This window comes from Sminthopsis crassicaudata, chromosome 3, assembly GCF_048593235.1.
Source record: "Sminthopsis crassicaudata isolate SCR6 chromosome 3, ASM4859323v1, whole genome shotgun sequence".
Taxonomy (NCBI): domain Eukaryota; kingdom Metazoa; phylum Chordata; class Mammalia; order Dasyuromorphia; family Dasyuridae; genus Sminthopsis; species Sminthopsis crassicaudata.
The window spans coordinates 473,443,769-473,459,908 of NC_133619.1; the positions used below are offsets into that span (position 1 = coordinate 473,443,769).

The window sequence follows — 16,140 nt, forward strand, 5'->3', positions numbered from 1 at the left end:
GAATTTATGACCAGAGGAGAACTAGAGATCATTACTGATCACAAAATAGAAGATTTTGATTACATCAAACTAAAAAGTTTCTGTACAAACAATACTAACGCAAACAAGATTAGAAGGGAAGTAAGAAATTGGGAAAATATTTTTACAGTTAAAGGTTCTGATAAAGGCCTCATTTCCAAAATATATAGAGAACTGACCCTAATTTATAAGAAATCAAACCATTCTCCAATTGATAAATGGTCAAAGGATGTGAACAGACAATTCTCAGATGATGAAATTGAAACTATATCCACTCATATGAAAGTGTTCCAAATCACTACTGATCAGAGAAATGCAAATTAAGACAACTCTGAGATACCACTACACACCTGTCAGATTGGCTAAGATGACAGGAACAAATAATGATGAATGTTGGAGGGGATGTGGGAAAACTGGGACACTGATGCATTGTTGGTGGAACTGTGAAAGAATCCAGCCATTCTGGAGACCAATTTGGAACTATGCCCAAAAAGTTATCAAAATACCCTTTGATACAGCAGTGCTACTACTGGGCTTATGGGAAAGGGACCTGTATGCCAAAATATTTGTGGCAGCTCTTTTTATAGTGGCTAGAAACTGGAAGATGAATGGATGTCCATCAATTGGAGAATGGTTGGGTAAATTATGGTATTTGAATGTTATGGAATATTATTGCTCTGTAAGAAATGACCAGCAGGATGAATACATAGAGGTTTGGAGAGACTTGCATGAACTGATGCTGAGTGAAATGAGCAGTACCAGGAGATCACTTTATACTTCAACAACAATACTGTATGAAGATATATTCTGATTGAAGTGGAAATCTTCAACATAAAGCAGATCCATTCACTTCCAGTTGATCAATGATGGACAGAAATAGCTACACCCAGAGAATAAACACTGGGAAGTGAATGTAAACTCTTTGCACTACTGTCTATCTACCCAGGTTACTTATACCTTCGAATCCAATTCTTACTGTGCAACAAGAAAATTGGATTTACACACATATATTGTATCTAGGTTATACTGTAACACATGTAAAATGTATGGGATTGCCTGTCATCTAGGGGAGGCAGTAGAGGGAGGGAGGGGAAAATTTGGAAAAATGAATACAAGGGATGTTATAAAAAAAATTACTCATGCATATATACTGTCAAAAAAATTTATACTTATAAAATTTTAAAAAATAAACAAACAAACAAAAAAAGACAGGACAAAAAGGAATTATTTGTACATGTAGAAGAATTAGCCTTGGCAAGGGAAAGGGCAGCCTCTTTTTGGGGTAAAGGAGAAAATGATGACAAGGTATTTGGGTAATCTGAGATGTTAACTATCAGTTAATAGAAGCAGGTAAGTCAAAGAAGGTGGAAGTTTCTCAAGTAATAACGAACAACAGAACTGAGGAAAAGTAAAGAACTATTTCCCTGGCTGTAAACTAGAGAAATTTCTTTTCTGGAACCCCACCCTAAAGAGCAGAAAGAGAATAACATGACACATTCTAAGTTATAATAATTCTAATTCTAATACTTTAGTTCTGAATTCTAAGCTCTTTCCAATGCACCTCTATTGCCTCCCATAAATGGGAAAGAAGCTTTTAAAGAGAAGGTAAAAGACTAGTCTTAAGCAAAATTTATTCTTCTATGTCCACCTCTCCTACATCTTACCTTACCCCTCTCACCAGCATTTCTTCATGGTGTTTTACAAAAGATGTCCCAAAAAGCCTTCATGTAGTTTTAAATCTTTAAAACTTAAAACTATACTAAAACTTCTAGGTAAATATGTATTCCCAAAACATCATACTGTACCAACTAGTCTAAGGCATATTCTTCTGCTTCTAGTTTTTCTTTGTAGCACACACCCAAAGCTTCTAAAATGCTCAATCCTTCTCCAATTTACCAATACTCTGACAGCATAGTGGCTGGCACATAGTAAGTGTGTAATAAAAGCTTTATTGTTCATCATTCATACTCCCAGTTAGGCATTAGGAAAACAAATCGATAAAAATAATCCCTACTAAGTTATTGACAATTCCCTACAACCTTTCTGGGATATTAGCTCAAAGAAACCTTTAAATTTGTAAAATTTAATTCAGAGTGGCAAAGAGATTTAACTTTTATCACCACTACTCTACTTCCTTACATAAGGATATTCCTGAAAAAAAAAAAAAAAAAAAAACAACCAATATGTTCAATCCTGAGCATCTAAAACCAACTGACAAAGTGAATCCTCCTATCAATTAGCCTGATTAGTTACCTGAAGTTCATATTTCTTTCTTTTGCAGGGAGGGAAGGAGAGAAGACAGCAATCAGGTTTTGTCCAGGTTCACACAATAAATATCTGTGATTGCATTTGAACTCAGGACCTCCAGACTCCAGGGCAAGTAGATGCCCCTGAAGTTCACATTTCCAATGAAAAATACATATTAATATATGTATTATATGTAATATGTATGTATATATGTAACAATATAATATACACAAATGAGAATTTTTGGCTTCTACAAAGCATTTTTGCATCATTCAGGTATATGATTTTACCTGTAGTTCAATAGATTTGTTGTAATCTATAAATATGACTTTATATGGCTTTAGTTAGAATATTTTTTAACTTAAAATTATACAAAAAGTTTTCCCCATCTCCACACAGATGTGATATGGGTTCTAACTTCCTCACTTTCCTTAGTAAATTTGAGTTATTGTTCTTCTGGTTATTAAATATATATATATATATATATACACACACACACACACACACACATATATATATATATATATATATATATATATATATATATATATATATATATATATATATATATACACAAGAAGAGCTGTACACGTTTAACATATATTGGACTGCTTGCTGTCTAGGGGAAATGGGTGGGGGAAGAGAAGGAGAAAGATCTGGAGTGTGGGTTTTGCAAGGTAAATGTTGAAGGCTATCTTTGTATGTGTTTTGAAAATAAATAGCTATTATTTAAATACACATACACCCACCCCCATACATATACACACAGCATAACAGATCTGCAGTTTGATATACAACACAACAAAAAGGGAAATGCCTAGTTTATTTGGGATAATTTGTGTGTGAAATTCAGGGTAAAAATAATTTAAGTATCTGTAGTGTCCTTTAATAAACAGAACCTGGCATACATAGTCCACAAAGCAAGTTTATGTGACGTTAATAAAAAAAAAGATCGTATTATAAAATAAGAAAAGCATAACATATACCTCTCACAGTTATGGGCAGGTGATGTGTTCTTAACCAAATAAGAAATGGGGTCATTACAAAGATAAAACAATTATAATTTCATGAAACTAAAAAGCTTCTCCACAAATGCACACATAAGAAGAAAAACTAATGAAATGGGGGAAGGGAGGAGATAAACAACAAATGCATATATATGTACATATACACATATGTATATAATAGATAGGGTTAAGTAATACATACTTATATAGAGGCATATATATATATATAAATATGAAAGTATATTTATACATATATACATGTGAACAGTTCTCAAAAGAACCACGATTAACAGCATTAGAGAAATGCCGATCAAAACAATGCTGAGGTTTGGCAAAAATGACAAAAGATCGCATAGTCTTACTGGAGGAGTTGTGGGAAGATAAGTACATTAGTGCATCGCTTCTGGAACTCTAAATCAGTACAGCTTTTTTGGGAAGCAATTTGGAATTATGCAAACGAAGCTACTAAAATGTCCATGCCCTTTGATCTGGAGATTCCATTGCTAGGTTTATACCCACAAAGAAACCACTGATGAGAAGAAAGTTACCATATATGCTAAAATATTTAGAGTACTTTTTTTTTTTTTTAAATAGCAAAGAACTGGAAACAAAGTAGATGCTCATCAATTAGGGAATAGCTAAACAAAGTATGGTACCTAACAATAATGAAATATTTTTGTGCTGGATGAAAAGAGAAATGCATGTAAAGATTTACATGAACTAGAATAAAGCTAAAAAAAAAAGCCCCATTATAACAAACAAAAACAAAATACTACAAAAATATAAATGGAAAAGAAGCACTAAAAAAAAAGTATCAAAAGGCAATGTTGCAAAAAAGTATATGAACAAGTATGGCTCAAAAGAAGAGAAGAAAAGAATACACTCTTATTCCTACTCTGTTGAAGATATGGGATGACCATCTAAATATTTGCACATTTTTGTGATACATTGATAAGCTATGCTGGTATGGGATGGCTGTCTGTGAAGGGGAGTGATACTGGAAGAAATAGTGACAAAGAAAAAAATAAAATAAGTTATCTTTTCCAACAAAAGTACTGAAATAAGAATAACTGAAGACTTAATGGGATTATAAATATGTTCTGGACTTTAATCCTGTTTTTTATAAGCATCAATGTCAAAGTTGTGATGAACAAAACCTAGAAACCAAACAATAAATACTCCTGGGCTTGGCCAAATATATAGTATCTCTATTTTAACTGAAATCAAGTGATTTCCCCAGTATCACACTGCAAAGTAGGAGTGGAAAAACTTAAAAAAAAAAAAAAAAAAATATATATATATATATATATATATATATATATATATATATATATATATATATATATATATATATATATATATATATAGCTTTGTTTAGTGATATTCTACAATTCCACACAGCATAGAGAGTCATAGAGCCAACAAGAATTAAAGGTTTTTATTCTTTCCTAATTAACTCTCCCATTTGTTACAGCTTTTTCTTCCTTTTCTCAATCCTCTTATATAGCCCTTCCCCCTTTTAATAGTTGTGGCTTCCATTCAGCTGGTAATGAGCTGGGGAAAAAAAATACATCCAACATAAACAACTCCTTCATTACATCTCAAAACACCTTACTTCCAATTCTCTCCTCCTCCACTACAAAGTGATTAGGAGTTGGTTGGTTGTCCTTCATTCTCAAAGAACACTACAATGACATCATTATGTTAGAGTCAAGTTAGTATGTCCAACTGGGGCTGATTAGACCAAAAGGAGCTCAGAATGTTCTGCTACAGTTTGGACTCACAAATAGTCATTTGGGGTGAATTCACTAACTTTGTACATCTCATGTTTCTTTTGAGCTAATTCAATTCTGCTTTACTCTTCCAGCATACCAGCTTCTCTGATGAGAGCATGCCAAGCTGGGCAATCCTGTGCCAGTGTCTCTCCCATGTCATAAAATCAATTCTAAAGTTCTTAATACTTTGAGAGTATCCTTATATTGCTTTTTCTAAGCACTTTTTAAGCACTTCCCCTGTGAGTTCTCCATAAAATCTTTTTGTCAAGCATACATTTGGCATTTGAACAATGTGATCAGCCCAAAAGAACTGCGCTCCGTAGTAGAGTTTGAATGCTTCGGAGTTTAGTTTGAGAAAGAATCTCAGCGTCTCTAGTATCTTATCCTGCCAAGTGATCTTCAGAATCTTCCTACAATTCAAATGGAAGCGATTCAGTTTCCTGGCATGGCACTGTTATACAAGTTTCACAATGAGGTCAGCACAATGGTTCTATAGACCTTCAGTTTGATAGTAAGTCTAATATCTCTCCTCTCCCACACTTTTCTTCAGAGCCTTACAAACAATGAACTACCTCTGGCAACGTATGTATCTACCTCATTATCAATATGTACATCCCTGGAAAGTACACTGCCAAGGTAATGAACTTATCCACAGAATTCAAAACTTCTCCATTTGCTACAACAGATGGTTCCATATATGAATGGTATGATGCTGGCTGATGGCTGTGTTTTCTTGTTCTGATTCCATTTCTACTCCTCATACAGAGTTCCCGGGCAATCACTTCCCCTGTCCCTCTAATATCCAATCTTACTATTCACTTGTTCTTTCCCTGCAGTCTACAAACATGTCTCCCCATCCTTTAAAATAAATTTAAAAACTCTAAAAACAATACCTCATCTTTCCATTTCCTCTCCTGTCATTAGCTAACTACTAGAAATACTTGTCAATATTCACTGCCTCCACTTCCTTTCTCCATCATTTCTCAATAACCCCTTATAATCTGACTTTTCCAAGTTATCCATATTCTCCTAAATGGAATATCCAATGGCCTTTTCCCTCAGTACTCATCCTTTTTTGGCTTCTTTGTGACACTTGATACTGTTGACTACCCTTTCTTCTTTCTGGATATTTCCTATGTGGGCTTAACTTTGTTCCCTCTTGGTTGTTTTCTTATTGCAATAACCCAAACAAGAGTGAATTAAGAGAGTGTTTGTAAGAGTGGAGAGAAAGGGATCTTACACAAATGTTATGGAAGTATAGATGACAATAATTGACAGCAAAGTGTATATGGAGATGAGTGAGACAGAGAGTGATAAAGAGGTTATCAGTAACATGGAAAATGGGAGCAAGAGGTTTGAGATGCCTACAGAAAATACACTTTCAGAGATGCCACAGGAGTGAAAAGTGTTAAGACTGGAATTGAATATTTCACATGTATGGACTACTTGCCATCTAGGGGAGGGGGTGGAGGAAAGGAGGGGAAAAGTTGAAACAGAAGTTTTTGCAAGGCTCAATGTTGAAAAATTACCCATGCATATGTTTTATATATAAAAAGCTAAAAGACTGCAGTTGAGGAGAAGCTTGATACATAGATATGAAAACTATCTGCAAAGAGATATAACAACCCATGGGAGTCAGTCAGACATAAACACTAATTAAGTCCCTACTATGTGTCAGGCACTACTTTAAGAGCCAAAAGAGAAAGGGCTTAAAGACCTTAGAGGATTTAGTGAGAACAACAAGGAATGAAGAACTAGAAAAGGAATCTGAAGTGGTTGCTACAAGTAGGAGAAACAGGAAAAGAATAGTAACACAAAAACTTAGGAAAAAGCATCTCAAAAAAGAAAGTGATCACAATGACACATGTGGCAGAGGAGTCAGAATATTGCCAATAGCTATGGTGATTAAGAGATTATTGGTAACTTTGGAAAGATCATTTTCAATTGAATAATGATTAGAAGACAGATTCTAAAGTTTAGAAGAGAGAAGGGAATGAAATAGAGGCATTGGTTATAACTTTCTTGAGTACTTTAGCCACAGATAAGAGGAGAAAACAGGATATGATATAACAAGTAAGGATGGTCAGATTAAGAATTTTTTTAAGGAGGGGGAAACAATGATGTTTGGGGACAACAAGAACCAATAGACAGAAAAATATGAAAATAAAATACAGCAAGGATTAGATAATGGTAGAGGCAATTTGGTGGAGAAAATGAGTAGGAATAAAATAGAGGGCAGGACTGTATATGCCATTTAGGAAATAATAAAAGGATTGCCTTTGCAAGGAGAAGGGAAGTTCATCGTCAAAGACCCCAATTTAAAAAAAAAAAAAGGAAATCAAATGCTTAACTGGACATTTCCCACTAGATGTTTATAGGCATGTCAAATATAGTTTCCAAAAGTGAACTAATTATTCTCCCCCTAAAAAAAACATTTTTCTTCCTACCTTCTTTATTTCTATAAAAGGTACCACCATCCAATCATTTACCCGGACATACAAACTTGAATCATCTTCATCTCCTCACTCTCTCTAGTCCTGCTACCACATATATAATTAGTTGTCACATTCTGTGACATTATTTAGTTATACCTCCTCCAAATACTATTGTCTGTCCTATGTTCAAATTCACTTTGTACAGATTTTAGCATTTATTTTAATGCATATATATTTTCCCCCATAGAATGTAAGTTTACTGAAAGCAAATGCTGTTTAGTTTTCATTCTTGTGTTCTCATTATCTAGGAGATATAATTCTTAACTGCTTGATCAATATGAATTATGAACCATGCTTGGCTAATTCATATTGGACTTACTAGGAAGCTAAATACTCAGAGTGGGTCAAAAATTCTCTGGGATTCACAAATATCTATGATTACTCTCTGCTTTTAAATTTAGAGCAACAGGCCATATGCAACCCAACAGTTCACATGAATTTGTGTAGCCATTACAACTTGCACACTACTTTAGAAATTATTTTCACATCTATAATATTTTTCCTCATGCTAGAATCAAAGGTTGTAGCAGCAGCTTAGATATAGTAATGTCAGCTTACATTTATATAGAAACTTTACAGTTTACAAAATACTTTTCCCAGAACTACTCTGTAAGACAGCCTGTACAACAATTACCCTTTTTACAGCTCAGGAATCTAAGAGACTCAGACTTATCAAAGGTCACTTAGGAAGGATCCAGCTATTCGAACTCCATGATCAGGTTCTTTCGACTACACTATGGGCATTCTCAGCAAGTAAAATCATTACCAACATCTTCCTAGATGTTAAAGCATTTATTTCTTTCCTCAAACAACCCTACCTCAGCCATTGCCACAAACAATCCCTTTGCTCCCTTTTTCTAGGTAATATGTGGGTTTATTTGTTTTTTTTTTTTTTTTAAGGCAGGTCAACTAGTCAAGAAATAAATTTGATTACTACTTAAATTTCTAAATGTTACTAGCAGTCACTATTGATTCAAAGAGAATGCTCCTTTCACTTCTGCCACCGTATTTAAAGAATAAATGCATGGGAGAGAGAAAAAAAAAAAAAAGTTATGAAAATCTCACTCTGAGTCTTTCCAAGTCCAACACTCTTAATATACTATAATGAGCAGCCTTTCTCCTTTATAGAGAAGTATCAATACTATTCAGAAAGTCTGAATGTAACCTTAAGTGCCAATGTAAATATTTGTAACAATTTGTCAACAACATTGAGTTCAATATTCGAAATCCTGTATCATCATGATTTTAGTGTCACAGAAATTAAGAATTCAAAATGCTTTCAACATAATCATCTTTTTACCTTTATTGTCCAAAAGGTAGTAACAGAAATGAACTAATTTGTTAAATCACTCATTTGTTTAACAAATAAAGTTCACAAAGGTAATTGTATTTATTTTTAGAGAAGAGTAAAATCAAGTGATTTGCCTAAGGTCACAAAACTAGTGTCTGATCTTGGATTTGAATTCAGATCCTTCTGACTCCAAAGCTGGTAGTACTCTATCTAAGTAGCTAGTGCTGCGTAGTTATCCCACAAAGTTAGTTTTTAAAAAGCTAAATGAAGCATAAATGCTTTTAAGGGGTTACAACAATCCTATAATATGTGAAATGCTATCATTTGGTAAATATATCAATATGACAAAGATCTGTGCTTTCCTTGGTATAGAAATTCCCTCTAACAAACAGATAGCAACTGTCTGCCTTGATAAATTAACTGGGGGGCTGGGGGGGAAGGAATATCAGTGATCAAAGAGGAAAAGTGACTTGACCTTGAATCCTACTCTCCCTGTTTATAAAGTCCAATATTCTACCCATTACATCAACTGACTTGATATTTTTAAAAGATACACAGAATTTACAGAACTATCAAGTCACATGAAAAAATTCTCTATAAATTGTTACCGATTAGAGAAATACAAATTAAAACTCTGAGAAACCATCTCATACTTATCAGATTGGCTAACATGACAGGAAAGGAAAATGACAAATATTGGAGGGAATGTGAAAGAATTGGGACTCTAATGCACTAATGATGGAGTTATAAACTAGTCCAACCATACTGGATTACAATTTGGAACAATGCCCAAAGAACTATAAAAATGTGCTTATCTTTCAACCCAATAATACCGCAACTAGGCCTGTACCCAGTGAGATCAAAGAAAAGGAAATAGGACAAATATGCAAAGATAAAGCAGCTCTTTTTTGTAGTGGCAAAGAACTATAAACTGAGGGGATGTCAACCAACTGGGAAATGGATTAATACTAAGTTGTGGTATATGATTGTGTTGGAATACTATTGCGCCATAAGAAGCAAGTTAGAAAAATTTGAGAAGACTTTTATGAACTCATGCAAATTGAAGTAACCAGAAACAGAACACAGTACACTGTTATAGCAATAGTGTAAGGATTATTAACAGAGAAAGACTTGGCTACTCTGATCAAGACAATGATCCAAGGCAATTCCAAAGGATCCATGATTAAAAAAAATAATAATAAAAAAATAAAAAAATTCTATTTATCTCTAAAGAGAACAGATCTTCCAAACTTCTGACAAAGACCTCTATCCATACATAGACTTACTATCATTATATATGAAATGTTGAAAAGTTAAGTATTTCATAAAAGTATAAACTTTCAGTGAACAAATTATGCAAACTAGCTTTAGATTATTTAATCTAAAGTCAGTCCTAGAAACAAAAAAAAAAAAAAAAAAAAAAAAAAAGATGTTTTTGTATCCTCCTGGTTCCAGAACCACAAATTTTTCTTTCTTCTCTCCACTCAACACTAAGGAAGAATTTGGATCACTGGGCTACTCTCTAACCCAGGGGTTCTCAAACATACGGCCCCGGACCAGATGCGCCATTTATGCGGCCTGCCTGGTTATGGCAAATGGGCTGAGGGGCAGAGACAGAGTGTGAGTTTTTGTTTTTACTGTAGTCCGGCCCTCCCACAGTCTGAGGGACAGTGAACTGGCCCCCTATTTAAAAAGTTCAAGGACCACTGCTCTAAGCTGTCCAATACTATATTCATTCTTTAAGGACAGAGGGCAACCACCACCACCACTACTGAATAAAACTCTATGAAATCCCAGAATTAATCCTGCCCTGGCTCTCAGAGAATCTGTCAAAATATCCAGACCAGTTGACACCTGGCCTAAAGAAGACACTGGGTACCTGAGTTCACTTGGGTCACCCGATTTAGAGTTCTGCTTCCCTTTCTACTTTTCCTCTCATCCTTTCCACATTATTCTAAAAATGCTTGGTTTGACTTGTAAGAATAATATTAGTCATTTATTAAGTAACACAATTGTTGCTTATCATCAAACATGTCAAATAAATATTTAAGTTAGACATCATTATAATGCTAAATTTTGCTGATATATACTCAGTCTTCAGTTTGTTGGTCACACAATATGATCAATTATTGACAATGAAATTAAAGAAAATGCTAATCTCTAAGTAGCACTAATTCTTAATTTAAATTGCTAAGGAGACAAAAATATAGTACTAACCTGAAAAACAACTGCCTATGTTTTAGGCAAAGAATTGGGTCTTAGCACTCCTCCAAAATAATATATATTGCAAATGATTTGATAGCTTTGAATAGAAAATTTAAAGACAAATCCACTCCCAGTGCCTATAGGTGTATATATACCTATGTGTATATACACACATATAATTTTTTAAACTGCCCTATAAGAAGGGAGTCAAAACACAAACTTTTCTAAATATCTGAAATCCTGCAATGGATATTGACTCTGGAGTAGAGTGAAAATTAGGGAGAGGAAAAAAAAAAGGTACAAATTTGAAATTTTAAAATGACACTACATTTTCCAAATTATAAGTTTCACAAATAACAATTAACATTATATATTATGAGAAGATTTATATTATGAAAAAACATTCAGCTTCATACAAAAACAAAAAGACATCTTCAGAAGCAGGTAACTAGACACAACTCCATAGAAATTGTCAAAGCTAGATTAAGCAAAAGAACATCTGGTAGTTTACTTTGAAATGCTACTTCTTGGCTGATTTTGTGGCTGGGAAAGAAATAATTTAATGCCATACAAAGAACCCTATGTTCAAGCTCTGGCTCACTCCCCCACACAAACTAAGAATTAAATGAAAAGTACCCCTTGGACCAGGAGTCAAGACCTTAATTCCAGTCTAGGCTCTATCATCATATATCTGGTGGAGAGTATTTTGACCAGAGGCCTCAGTTTCCTCATTTTCAAAACTAAAGAAATTGGATGCTCTTCAGCTCTAATTTCCCTTCTAGCTCTAAAATTTATAATCCTATAAAGCTATATCAGTATTCACACTAACATTTGCTTACTTTCTAAAAAGAGGAATGTTTTTTATTGTCTTCTAGATTATTTCCACAAATCAGATAACTCCTCCCCAAAATCACAACTCAAAAAGTTCTAATCACAGGAAAGCAGTGAACAATTCTGTTTTCTCCCAATGTTTTGGACATAAATTCTATCACATTACAATTCTCAAGAGAATAATTTGAGAAAGGTATCATTCCCTTCTCAGATTTAACAAATTGCCTGATAATTCCCCAGTCTGAAAGTACTGATTATTTTAAATCAATTTTACAAAATAACTTCAAAACAAGCAAGGGCTTTCCCCCCCCCAAAAGTCAGCTCATAGTAACAAGTCATTTTAAACAAGCAATCTTGATCACATGACTTCATGACAGCAAGCATCAGTACCATCCACACCAAAATTTATGTACAAGAAAATGAGGAAAAGAAAAGAGGGTTGTTTAAAAAAATAAAAAAAAAAGTGTAGGAAGAATCTGAATACTAGAATTAAAATGAGAAAGAATTCAGCTACAATAGAGAAAGAAAAGAATAAATGCTGAAAAAAAAGAAAATGGGGTTTTTTTTTAAAGAACATAATCCAGATACCCAGAGAGAAATGGAACAAAAATTACAAAAGTTAAAAAAAAAACCAGCTTAAATGTAACATGTTATTTCTGCAGACCTAAAAAGCATTTCTAAAAGGAACCTCATATGTAGGTTCCTATACACACACACATAATTAAATGTTCAAATGACAATATGATTTAACTCATTTTTTAATGAACTTATGTTTCTAAGATGTTTTCATTAAACATGTATGGTTCCTTAGAAAAAATTAGATTTTGAAATTAAAAAAGCCAAACTATTACAATTTAAACTTTTAATTACTTATCTGCTAATTCTTCACAAGCAATTAAATTCTGTGCTGATATAGAAAATAAGAGTGCACATGCTAACACACTAAATGAACTTGCCCCTGAACAACTCATACTTGTGGGAGGTTTATTGTTTTTAATTATGTCAATCCAATATAAAATGTGTACTCCAGAGTGCCAAGACCAAAATGTATTCATTCAAACCTTAATTCTGATTTATGTTTCATGCTATTTTGACTTTCCTATTAGATAGATTAACTGATTTAGAAGATAAGGCAATCCATTCAATTCTTATATCTACTTCTAGATCTGTTAAAGGGGCATGCTGATTAGACTGCCATTCAAAATGGCAATTTAAAATTTATAATCTGCTCTTCTAATAAAATACAAACAGATTTTTAAGTGTTAGCATTATTTGAGAAGAGAATATAGGATCTTAAACAACAAAAATATCCTTAAATATAAAGACACACTACTATATAAAATATCCCATAAACATTATAGCAAAACAGACTACAGCAGCCCACTAGATACCTGGTTTAGAAGTTGGACAATCCATTCAACTCTTACACCTACTTCTAGATTTATTAAAATAGCATGCTGATTAGATTGTCATTCAAAATATAAATGGTAAGATTTAAAAATTATATCTGCCTCCTCTAATAAAATACAAGTAGATTTTAAGTGTTTAGCTTTAATTGAGAAGAGGATATATCCTTGAATGTAAAAAGACACTACAGAGACTTCTGCATGTATTTCATAAATACTACAAGCAAACCAGACCGCAACAGTCCGCTAGATATTTCATAATAAAAGGGTAGAAACAAATAAAATGAACTGACTGATAAACTAAAAGCACTTTCAGAGGGCTGTCTTCACTTCAAAATAGGTTCTCTAATATTAACTATTGCTTAACAGTTCAGAATACTCTGCCCCAGTGCTAGGTGTGTGTATATATATATATATATATATATATATATATATATATATATATATATATATATATATATATATATACCTTTTTGATTCAAACCTGCACTGAACTCACGATGTCTCATTAAATAGTGTAGTGCAGTGTGATGCAGGTTCAAATTCATACGCTTAAATAACTATGCTTAAAATAGTAAATTTAATATATGTTTTGGGGAATTAAAATACAAAAAGCATGCCCCACCACCAGAAACTTTTTTCTAAAGTATTCACAAAGGAGAAAAAAAACTAGCCATCAAGATATGGGATTATCCTGCAGTTTCCACAAACATTTTCATTCCGGTTCCAAACTGCGAGGATCGCATCAAACACAACTGTCACCAGGGTGCAGTCATTTAAAGCAAGTCCTAGTCCTTCTCAAGTAGATTCTAGGGTTCCCTCGCCCACAGCCTCCACCGACAGCCGGTTAGATTTATCTCAGGTGACTGACAAGTTACAGTATAAAAACGACGGACAGATTGTATCCTCCTCTCACTCAGAGCAAAGCCTGAGACAACGTGCGCAAAGGGGAAGCCCCGGACTCGTGGGGCGCAGGGGGCGGCTGCGGGGTCAGGGGAAACAGGCAGAGGGAACCCGGAGAGTGTCCAAGTGGGGAGGCTGCAGCCCCCCGGCTTTCACAGCAAAGCCTTTCTCCTCTCTTCCCCTCCCACCCCACCCCACCTCCGGAAAGGGAAAAAACCCGCCAGAGGATTCAACAGGAGAACCGCGCCGCCCGCCTGCGGTCCGCGAAACAACCCAAGCCCGAGCCCAGGCCGGCGGCGGCGGCGGCCACCGGGGAGCGGGGGGAGGGGAGGAGCGGGAAGGGGGAACCCAGCAAACCTGGGGCTGCTTCTCGGCCCCCGCGGCCAAGGTCACCCGCCTCCCCGGGCCGCCCCGAGCCCCGGCCCCGCGGCTGCCCCGCCCGGAGGAAGGCGGCAAGTTTAATTTCTTAGAAGCCGCGGATAAAGCCAGCGGCGCGCGCACGCGTGTGTTGTGTGTGTGCGCGCGCGCGCGTGTGTATGTGCAGGGGGGGTGGGAGGGGGTCGCAGGAGGTCCTGGCCCCCGCCCTCTCCCCGCCCGAGGACAGAGACACCTCTCGGCCAAGGGGCAGCTAAGCCGCCGAGCCGAGCCCAGCCGAGTCGAGTCGGAGACAGGACGGCCGCGGCTTCTGCAGGGCGGGCGGGCAGGCGGTGCTTCAGCCCCCGCCAAAGACACACGCGCGCACCCTTACCCGCACACTACCGGCCGCCGGAAAATGGAGCGCCGGTGCGAGCAAGAAGAAACCTTTTCTTCCATTAATTGAATTGTTTCCTACCTCCGGCTGCCGGACTCGCTGCTCCTCTCACTCCGCTGCTCTCCGGGATCCGCCGCCGCCACCGCCGCCGCCGCCGCCGCCGCCGCCGCATCCAATCGCCTCCTCCTCCCCCCCTCCCCTCCCCTTCCGCAGCTCACCCGGCCGTTCCTCCTCCTCTCCGCTTCAAAATGGCGCCAAGCGTTCTCCGGCGGCTGCTCCAATCGAACCGCCGCGGAGAGCACCCAGGGGCAGGCAGAGCGCGGCGCGGGGGCACAGCGCCCCCTGCCGACCGATCCGCTGCCCTGAAACCAGCGGCAAACTAGACTGGGTGTCGGTCAACCGACCAACCCGCCTCCCCAGCTAACCGCGTCCTCGCGCGCCGGGGTACGCGCGCGCGTGCTCAAAGCACGCACCCTCCCACACTGGCAGCTGTCAATCACCCCGCTTCTTCAGTTTCTTTTGCATCTCTCTGGAAAAGCACTAAATAGAAGCCGATCTTTGCGTTTCAGGTGCTGAAGATAACAAATTGGAATGAATTTTGTTCTAGAAAGAGAGATTTGGTTATATTACGTAGTATACTTACTTTGCACTTAGATGGGAACTTTGGTCCAATCAGAAGAAAGTCCCTTACAAAATCAACTGTTCTGTACTGTATATTTTGGTTTTTCTTTCTTTCTTTCTTTTTTTGTTATTGATTATTTATTTTACATTTAGTCATCAACAAACACATTTTAGTATACAAAAAAAAAAAAAAAAAAAAAAAAAAGCTGTCCTCTTATCCTCCCTCCCCCTTTTGTATGTTGTCTTCCCCTTTGGACTGTGCGCTTTCTGAGGGCAGGGACACCATTAATGGAATGTCTAATGAACAGCACAGTGCCCGCCACATAATAGGAGGGTAATAAATGTTAATTGGATTAAACTGTGAAGTTTTGCTATGCGCTTATTTATATAAATATTTAACAAGATTGTAATAAAACTGCTATTTCTCCTTGTGCATTTTTGTTTTCTCTGCTTTTCTATCTAGTATTTATTGCCCCTAAAATTTTCTCTGCTGTAAATGTTCTGTTGTCTCTAGAATTGCCATCGTTCTCTGGGAGCAGGATTTCTTGGGGAGCTTCTGGGGAGGCAGCCTTGGCTTTAGTTCCAATTCA

The 16,140-nt window shown here is 36.4% G+C and overlaps 1 protein-coding gene across 3 annotated transcripts in view; it reads right to left on the reverse strand.

The window, feature by feature from the left end:
* PDS5B (PDS5 cohesin associated factor B) overlaps positions 1–15,110 on the reverse strand; it is a 209,402-nt gene extending 194,292 nt beyond the window's left edge. For 2 of the 3 annotated variants that reach the window (XM_074303508.1, XM_074303507.1), the window contains exon 1: positions 15,011–15,083. The gene's annotated coding sequence lies outside the window, so the exon portion shown is untranslated. Of the gene's footprint in view, positions 1–15,010 lie in introns of all 3 variants that reach the window. The other variant, XM_074303509.1, reaches the window with a different exon arrangement.
* Between the last annotated feature and the right edge of the window lie 1,030 nt (positions 15,111–16,140).